A 10,439-nucleotide genomic window follows, 5' to 3' on the forward strand; every position below is an offset into this window, starting at 1 on the left:
TACGGATAAAAGTTTATGTCATAAAATCCGGTTTATACTTTAGGGGATGAAGCGTACTTGTCTAAAAGTTAAGTGGATATTTCCAAGGATTATACGTACACGAGAAAGAAAGCTCTTTGGCAAGCCTAACGTTTCCCTTCCTTACACAGTGAATTTACCTGGTTTACACGCATTAACGAGCTTTACACATTTGCAGCGTGGATTCTAGTGCCGTATTTGATTCGATCTGACATGTCATTGAGCATATCTCAAAACAAAGAAACATAAGGGCCGAATTAATGTTATCACTTTCTTAAAAAGTTTGCTGATCAAGGTAGGATATACACGTAAAGATGCAAAAATTTATTTGGAGAATCACGAGGATTATTCGAATTATAGTTGTACTAGTATATAGTCCAAATCCAATAGGAATCAAATCAAGATATGATCGATTGATGGAGTAACGACAACACCAGTAAAAAAACTATTTGGAAATTTATTTCGTGGCCTCTTGGTGCTAATTCTGCAGACATCCCGTGACAGATTTACGTCCTTTTTTGAAAAACATAGTAATCAAGGAATTTTAAGCTCGTTTCAAATTAATCCACTCGTTTTCTAAGACGTGTTATATTTTTTTTTTAAAAAACCCTATCTGTATGAATTTGGAAAGGTAACGCCAAACTAGAGCCACGTTAGCCAAGCTAGCCCAAACGGTGCGACACCCTTTGCCTTGCAGCAAAATAACCATGACTCCGAGTCCTACTACCTGCACGTTTCATCAGTTTATCCTGGATTCCTCGGGTCTCCGAGTTTCAAGGATGGCTATGGTAACCTGCAACACTCTTCCCTAAAAGGCTAAAACAAAGATGCAACACAGCACATAACTTCTCCTATTCTTAACAATCAACATTGTTCTGGGTCTAGCAACTAGTTAATAAATTCTATGAACTGTGCTAATTTTCAGACGTGCATGCTATAGTTATATAGTATGTACACTTATTTTTGGTAAAAAGTTGACTGAACGCTTTTCCGTCTCTATTTCTGGATATATTTTATGTATGGGGCAAAGAAGGTAATGAGAACCAAGACAGAGAGCTAGGCATGCACGTGCACATGGTAAGGCCATATGTACTTCCCTTATTCACTCAGATACATAAAAGCAATTTGGTAAATACCGTAGGCAAATTAGATTGAATTCAGAAATTAAAGTAGAAACAATGTAAGAGACAAACTAAGATAAATCTGCTCAATGTTTTGAACAAAAATCAGAGCATTTTGTGAGGAACAAAAACCATGCAAAATTATCTCAATTTATAAATCCATAAGACACAAACGCAGAACGAATCAAGGTGCAAAAATTAACTATGTATAGGCAAATCAAACCAAAAATTGTTTCAGTTGAAAAACAAAGGCAACTCAATTTAATATTGAAAACCAAATCAACATAAAATATGTAGCCAAATTAGGTGATTTTGATAAAGAAATATTAGTAGAACTGCAAACAAAATTAAAAACATTTTAACGTATTTTTGCTAGGCAAAGTTAAAGTAGTACATAGGTAGATTGGTACAACTGTGAACAAACACTCTCGAGCTTTGCCTCAACGCGCTCCTGACCAACCTCGCCTCAGTAAATTTAATGGGCGGTTGCTTAGATCCAATGGGAAGAGGGCATGGCCCATTGTGGCGAGGGAGGAGGAGACAACGCGGGTGTGAGGTAGAGATCGGTAGGGGAGGGGAGAAGCTGCCCACCGAATTGTGGGGAGCGAGAGATCAACGCAAGTATAAAGGAAGAGGACGGAGATAGCAATTGAGAGGGAGCAGGATAGAAGGGTCAATAATGGGGGAATCGAGTTTCGGTGTTCGTGCTATCAATCACCGAAAATGAAACATGCGTGCGAGTAGAGAAAGGGACGTCACGTTGCCGCCGCCACCAAAAATTGGGCACGGCAATAGGTACTTCGCCACCGAGAATGGGAACAGTGCGGCGGGGTGGAGGTTCGCACGGGCGAGGGAGGACGCGCCGGCGGCAGCGGGAGACAAGATGAGCATCTGCGTGGTGCGGTACAAGATCAGCGCGAGCGTGGACGAGCGCGCCCTGTGGCCTGTGCTGCGGCTGGCGCACGGGACCCGTCCGTGTTCCCGGGCTACTGCACGGCCACCGAGGCCGAGGACGCCGTGCGCTCCGGACCGGCGAGTTCAACTGCTACCCCGCCGCCCGACGGTACGTGTCGTGTGCTAGTTCTAGCATATGGTTTTTTTTTTGTTCATATGTGCATGTTGCTCTGCACGTATGAATGTCGCGTCATGACTAGAACTGCTTCATCCGTCCAGTCCACGGATCGATCGCCATGCCATCTGCACCTTCTCTTTCCCGATCGACGTGTTCGCACCAGGAAACCTGCCAAGAGACATGAGCGGATATACTTGTAATATTGTATAGCTTCCTTAGAAAGTACTCTCGAGTCCTAAAAATCATCTGACATGAACAGTATTTTTTTAAAAAAAAAATATCGACATGTTCACGCTTACAATTTTTTTTAAAGATTATCGACCTTAGTTCCAGTACTCAGGTTGGGACCTATTAATCATACGAGAAGGGTCTAATTTATATTGCATCACATCAATCTCAAGGCACTTTGGGGAAAAAAACTGGTGAAGTGTAGACGATTACTCGGGCGACCACGTGCCGGCGCCAGGATTCCACGAGCCCGCCTCGTCCGGCACCGCGTGATCACGCTTGGGCGATCGCGCCGTCGGACGCAGGCAGCCACGGGTGCGCGAGGGAGTGGGGGCACGCGTGCCATGCATCTGGCAGGCACTGCTGCCAGCGCTGCATGCTGCTGCCGGTTGCCAAAATTCTGATGATGATGGCACATGACATGGCAGAGGTCTCACTCCTATCTTCCGTTTCTTGACAAACGGGTTCAACGTGTTTTGATGTTTCAAAATTGTGATAGCGTTTATTGATTATGTAACTCATCATGCTCGTGTTCTGACTATTATTATTTTCCTCGAATAGGATCGATGTACTCTTCTTATGTATTTTTCTTGCATGTCGTTTATTTATGTTTACCCAAATTATTTGGTTGTTAACTCCACGTTCCAAAAAACACGGCTGTGGCGTATAAACAACCAGAGATTAATATGTTTGTATTATACAATACCACCCACCTCATCTGATATTTATACAACAAGATAGCTTGAAATACAAGATGATACAACAAGAGGATCAGATCCAATCAAATCGGATCAGCACTACAAGGCAACCAAATCACCAATATATGGTTGTTGCCAGATATGGTTTTACAGCCACGACACGCTTACTAATTGGCTTGGAGTCCACGTTGTTTAACAGCCCCTCGTGATCAAAACTGGTCACCAAGTTGAGATCATACTTCAACTTGTCGAAGGGTTCTCTTGGCAGGGCCTTTGTAAATATATCGGCAAGCTGATCAGCAGACGAGATAAACTGAACATGAAGCGTGCCGGCTTCTACCTTCTCTCATACAAAGTGAAAACTGATGTGTTTGGTTCTCGCATGGAACACTAGATTCACCATGGGGAAGGTAGCTCCAAGGTTGTCGCACCATAGAGTAGGTGCCTTGGCCTGGAATATGCGCAACTCTTTTAACACCGACTACACCCAAACAAGTTCTGCAGTTGCATTAGCAATTGTCTTATACTCCGCCTCCGTACTAGACCTGGACACCGTAGGTTGCTTCCGCGCGCTCCAGGAGATCAGGTTTGGGCCAAGAAAAATGACATAGCCACCAGTCGAGCGACGGTCATCTGGACAGCCAGCCCAATTCGCATCAAAGAACACACTGAGCTCAGTTGGCGACCGTTGTATCAGTAGTCCAAGCAATAGGGTGTGCTGAATATACCGAAGAACCAGTAGTGTACATCGGTTGGTTATTGGAGAAACTGGAAGAGTTTGTTAACGGCAAAGGAAATATCTGGTCGGGTCAAGCACATGTATTGCAACACTCTGATGGTGCTATGGTATTTAACCGTATTATCAGCAAAGAGAGGAGTTACGGACGTCCTTCTCAATTTATCAATGCTTGACATGGGCGTGGAGATGGACTTGCAGGTCACATGTTGACCCTCTTAAGGAGATCAGTGGCGTACTTGGTTTGAGTAAGAACCAATCCTTCTGAGTGCGGCTGAACCTCCACGCCAAGGAACTACCTGAGTGCACCCAAGTCCTTCATCGCAAAAGCTTCTCGGAGCTTCATCATGAGTTTGTCAGTAGCTTGAGGACACGAGCTTGCAATAATGATGTCATCCACGTAGATAAGCATATAGATGGTCACCTTCTCTTGCAAGAACACAAACAACGAGGTGTTGGCAGTAGATTGGACAAAACCCAAATTCTAAAGCTTTTGACTGAGTGTGGAGTACCATACTCGCAGAGCTTGCTTTAACCAGTAGAGAGACTTGTGAAGCCTGCAAACAAAGTGTGATCAATCTGGATCAACATATCCAGGTGACTGTTGCATGTATAATTCTTCCTCAATCTCCCTGTGCAGAAAGGCGTCCTAGATAGCCACTTGACGCAGGTTCCAGGAGTTAGACACCACAAGGGAGAGAATGAGCCGAATCATCGTAGGTTTGACCACGGGACTAAAGGTGTCGTTGTAGTCAATGCCAAAGCATTGAGTGAAGCCCTTGGCAATGAGGAGCCTTATAGCGATCAATAGTGCCATCCAATTTCTGCTTCACCTTGTAAACCCATTTGCAACCGATGATGTTTTGGTCGGGCCGGGGAGGAACGAGACTCCACATTTCGCTCTGAAGAAGAGCGGCATGCTCCAAAGCCATGGTGTTGTGCCATTCTGGAGTGGCCATGGCATCGGCGACAGTCGATGGCTCGGTGATAGTGGCGAAACCACATTTGGTGGGGGTGTAGAAGATCGTGTCGTCCGTGAGAATGTGAGGGACTCGAATCCCATCACGTAGCCGAGTGCGAACATCTGTGTTGGTCGGTTCACCGGGCGCAGGATCGGGGCCGTCCGGGACGTCCGCTACAGCACCATGCAGCGTACTGGGGCCATGCAGCTATTCCACGTCGGGGGAGCTGGGAGCACGGGGAGGCAAGTCGGGAGTTGGAGCCTCATAAGGATCTGCATGCACATGATCATGTACTGGAAAACTAGGGTTAGCCACAGAAACCGGTTGTTTATCTGCATATGATGGCTCTTCCACACTGGGTTCGATAGGAGTGGATGACAAAAGAAGAATTTCTTTAGAGATGCATGGCGGCATGTGTTCAGGAGTCAAGAACGAAAATACGTGTTCATCAAAAACAACATCTCGTGACACATAAACACTGCCGGTTACTCTATCAAGGCATTTCTACCCTTTGTGGATGCTGCTATAGCCAATGAAGGTACACTGGCGAGAACGAAAGGATAGCTTATGGTTATTGTACGGGCGTAGGTTAGGCCAACATACACAACCGAATGCGCGAAGCTCTAAATAATCAACTGGACTAGGGAAAAGTTTTTGGATCAGTGTAGAGTTCTTAAGAACACGAGTGGACATGCGATTAATAAGATAACAAGCTGTGGAAAAAGCTTCATCCCAAAAACGTAATGGCATGAAGGAGTGTGCTAGGAGGGCTAGGCCAGTTTCAACAATGTGTCCATGCTTCCTTTCGATAGCACCATTTTGCTGATGTGTATGCGGGCAAGACACGCGATGGGAGATGCCAAGTTTGGATAAGAAAGGGTGGAGTTTTAAAATTCGCCCCCCTAGTTAGTTTGAACAGAACAAATCTTTTTTGCCAAGTTGTAACTCAACACGTTTTTGGAATTGATAAAAAAAACATGTTCTACATCGGACTTGTGTTTCAAGAAATAAACCCATAAAAACTTGTTGTGATCATCTAGGAAACTAACATAATATGAATGACCATTGACTAAGTTTATAGCAAGAACCCACACATCTGAATGAACAAGTTCATGAGGTGAGGTAGACATGCGAGTAGAAGACTCAAACGGAAGTTGACGAGCCTTGGCTTGTTGACATGCATCACAAACATGAGGCACTTTATTAGGTTGTTTGATCAAAGGATGGAGTGGACGATGGATGAGGATGGATGACCGAGTCGTCTGTGACAAGTTCGATAAGGGTGTGGTGGTGATGAAGGCATGTCGTTGGATGGATGGCACAGGGTAGAGGCCGCCACGGCTTTCATCGGCCACCAGTGTTGCTTTCATTGCTCGGTCCTTAAGGAAGAAGCAATCCGAATGAAACTCAAGGAAGATATCATTATCTCTGGTTAATTTGTGGATGGAAAGGAAATTTTTGCTAATGTGGGGAACATGCAAGACGTTGTTAAGATGCAATGGACAAATTGAGCCAAGAAGTGTAGAATTGCCAACGTAAGAGATAGACAAACCTGCATTGTTTGCAACCTGGACTTGATCTCCTCCCTTGTAACGATCACGGACGCTCAGCCGATCAAGATTGTTGGTGAGGTGATCGGTGGCGCTTGTGTCTGTATACCAATTGGTGTCGACCTGGTAGGAGTTGGTGTAGTCTTCGCCTCCGCCGATTTGGACGTGCCCGGCCAACTTGGTCTCCGACTGGTATGCATGGTCGAAGCTAGAGTAACAGTGAAGCGCGTCATGGTCGTATGTCTTGCAGATTTGACAGGCCGACTTGCCGCGCCCACCGCGGTCGCCTTGTCCACCACCGTGACCACCTCCAGCGCGGCCATCATTGCCACCATAGCCGCTGTTGCCACCGCTAGGGCCGCTAGGACTCTAGGAGCCACAACCTCCTCTTCCTCGGCCAAAACCACCCTGTCCCCCACGTACAGCCTGATTAGTAGAGTGCTAAAAATGTTGCTGGGCCGGGAGAGGTTTGTTGCGTGTCTGATAGCTGATGAGCTGGCCATAGAGGTCACCGAGGGAGAGGTCTTCGCGTGAAGTGAGGTTGGTAATGAGCGCGTCGTAGTGGGCGGTGCCGAGTACCGCGATGATGTAGGAGACCGTCTCCTCCTCGTTCAGGGGGTGTTCAATCGAGGACATGATGTCAGCGAGGGACTTCATACATTAGAAGTACTCCCCCATGGACATGTCATCTTTCTGCGTCATGGCTAGTTGTACGCGGAGATGGACGATGCGAGCCCTCGAGCGTGAGGCGAACATACGCTCATGTGTGCTCCACGCCTGTGCTGCCGCCAGGAGGAACATCATGTGCCCAAGGAGGTCGGGCGTCAGCGAGGAGAGGATGGCGCTGAGGACAAGTTGATCTTGCCGGAACCACGTCGTGTACTTAGGATTAATGACCTGAGCAGAGTCGCCTTCAGTCGTAGCAGCGATCGTCTTTGTCGGAGCAGGGTGTGTCCCATCCATGAAGCCCATGAGGTCATGGGTGTGGAGTGTAGGAATGAATTGGGCATGCTATAGGAGATAATTCTCCTGATCAACCTTCATCGTAACAAAACTAGTGAGCAATGGCAGGGAAGATGAGGCTGGTGAGTTGGTGGAGATCATGGCACCGGTGGTTTGGGAAGCGAGGGCAGGAGCAGATGGAGCCATGATCAGATCTCGGCTCTGGTACCATATAAACAAAGAGAGATCAATAGGTTTGTATTATGCTGTCTAACAATACCATCGATCGCATCTGATATTTATACAAAAAGATCGCTTGAAGTACAAGATGATACAACAAGAGGATCAGATCCAATCAAATCAGATCAGCACTACAAGGCAACCAAATCACTGATATATGGTTGTTGCCGAATATGGTTTAACAGCCACGATACGCTTACTAATTGTCTTAGAGTCCACGTTGTTTAACATGGCGGTGCACCTGTCGTGTGACCTCCCATACAAGCTATCAAGCGGTGATATCTCCTGACCGTCGGAGGCACTCAAGGCATTGAGGTTGTCATCATAGTTCTTGCGCAATCGGGCACCAACATATTGCTCCCGAAACCAAGCTATCCGAACTACGAGGCACGTGCCACATACAACAACTTGGAAGTTTGCCATTTCGACCTGATTCCTAAAAGGAGATGGGAAATCGACGTGGACTCCCTGGAGTCTATTGCCGACAAGAACACCACTGCAATGGTCATCATAAACCCAAACAACCTATCTATACATATAAGCATTTAGCAAAGGTATGGTTGCTTTATTTCTTCGACTATTTGAAGTATTAGCAAAGATAAACATGTAATTTTTTATGTCATTTAGGTTGCGGAGGTGGCAAGGAAGCTTGGGATATTAGTTATTGCTGATGAAGTATATCGCAATTTGGTTTTTGGGAGCTCCCCTTTTGTCCCCATGGGTGTCTTAGGACACATTGCCCTTGTGTTGACCATATGATCACTGTCAAAGAGATGGATAGTCCCTGGGTGGTGTCTTGGTTGGGTAGCAGTATGTGATCCCAAGAAGATTCTACAAGAAACTAAGGTAAATCATTAACTCATCACACGTCCTTATTTCAAGTGTTCATGTGCTGTCGCTAGCTACCAATGTTTTGCAGATTATTATGTCAATCACAAACTTCCTTAACGTTTCAACTGATCCTGCAACTTTCATTCAGGTTAATATCTGGCTTGTACTTTTCTCCCCTCCAGATTGCTGTGGTAGTCCTCCATTTTAAATATTTAGAGATGATTCTATGCAAACATGTGGTAGATTCTTGTAATAATAATATCTTCTTGTGAAATAATCTTTTTCATCATTTGAAAATGTAGCAAAGTAATAGTTGATAGATTCTGAGTTGTGTTATTTCACTTCCAAGTGTATAGTTTGTAGCCACGTGATATGTGGTAGGAAAAGTGCAATATCATTTTAGGGAAAATATACCTAGTTTCATACGAGGGCTGAAAAATGGGAAATTATCTCTATTTGTACGCATGCTCTCACACAGCTTTGTTCCTTTACTTGTTAGCATTTTCTTATGGATTATATCTCAAGATAACTAACAGTTATTATTGGATTGATTAGGGAGCAGTTCCACATATTCTTGAGAACACAAAGGAAGATTTTTTTCAAGAGGATCATCAATTTGCTAGCGGAAACATTAGAGAAATGTTATAGAGAAATAAAGGGCATCAAATGCATCACTTGTCCTCACAAGCTAGAAGGATCCATGTTTGTGATGGTAAGTAATCGTTTAGACCATGTTACTAGATGTTTAAAAGAATAAATATAGTAATACGAAAAATAGAAAAAATGGGATTGTATTAGCACAACTGACACCTAGAAGTGATTATACTTGAAATTTCAATTTACTAGATTAGCTTAATTTCACTCTTTTTAGGAATTATCTGTACATTGGAAGTTGTCATCAAAACTAGTCATGTTAACCTATACTCTAGAAGCTTGTTTGTCATTTTGCTTACATTGAGATCTCATAAACAGGTGAAATTGAACTTATATCTTTTGGAGGGGATCCATGATGATATTGACTTTTGCTGCAAGCTGGCAAAAGAAGAGTCGGTGATTTTGTGCCCAGGTAGAGATGTATATACTTTTGGAAAAGTTATATCTGAGAAGGCTCATTTCGTGTTTTACCCATTGTATGCTTCAAGGATTAGCTTCATTGCTTACAATAGTTAGTTTTCCCAAGGCTTAACTGATTGTGTTTAGAAATGATATGAAACAATGCACTCCTGATGAAATGCAATCATAAATCATCTTTTAACCACATGAGAAAAATGTAACATGGTGATGCACTAATATTCACATGAGTAATATTCTCCTTTTAGCAACATAGATATTGATAACTTACCAAAGAAGAGATTGAGATATAAACTATTGGATAATTGGGGAGATTAAGGTTTTTAGTGAGTAGACTTAAGTATTTAATACTTTAGGCTAGAGATTTAGTATAATCTTTCTAAATACTAGTAATGGTTCTCATTTATAATTGATATGCACATCGATCTCCTTATACTGACATGCGTTCCTCCAATGCAGAGAGTGTTCTAGGAATGGAAAACTGGGTCCGCATAACTTTTGCCATTGATTTGTCTTCTCTTCTAGATGGTCTTGAGAGGATATAATCTTTCTGCCAAAAGCATAAGGAGAAGAATTTGCTTAATGGCGTTTAATTGTACCTGAGATCAAAGTTATTGCTCAGTTCCAATGTTTTCCATTGTATCATCGACAAATGTGGAACTTTGAATTTCCTGAGAATTAATAAAGTCATTACATAAGCGTATAAATGTACCTTTGAATCACCTTGGTCCTCTGTTTTAAAAATAAGTACTTTATTATTTTGGTTGCATATATTTTTTACATCTGCAATGTTTTTTCCTCTATTTTAAGATCATTTAAAAGTGTGACGATTGTGAAATAGATATTTCCATGAAAAGGTCGTATTTTGTGACAAATCATTAGAGTCTTAGTAGCAAAGCTTAAAGAAAAAAAATTGATGGGGACCAACTGCGCTACTATTTGTTTAGAGAACAAATTTATCACTACAAAG

General features: G+C 43.5%; 1 pseudogene; it reads left to right on the top strand.

Moving 5' to 3' along the window:
- Positions 1–7,796: 7,796 nt before the first annotated feature.
- On the top strand, positions 7,797–10,062 carry LOC133923130 (nicotianamine aminotransferase 1-like; annotated as a pseudogene).
- Positions 10,063–10,439: the final 377 nt, after the last annotated feature.

Source organism: Phragmites australis, chromosome 6, assembly GCF_958298935.1.
Source record: "Phragmites australis chromosome 6, lpPhrAust1.1, whole genome shotgun sequence".
NCBI lineage: Eukaryota > Viridiplantae > Streptophyta > Magnoliopsida > Poales > Poaceae > Phragmites > Phragmites australis.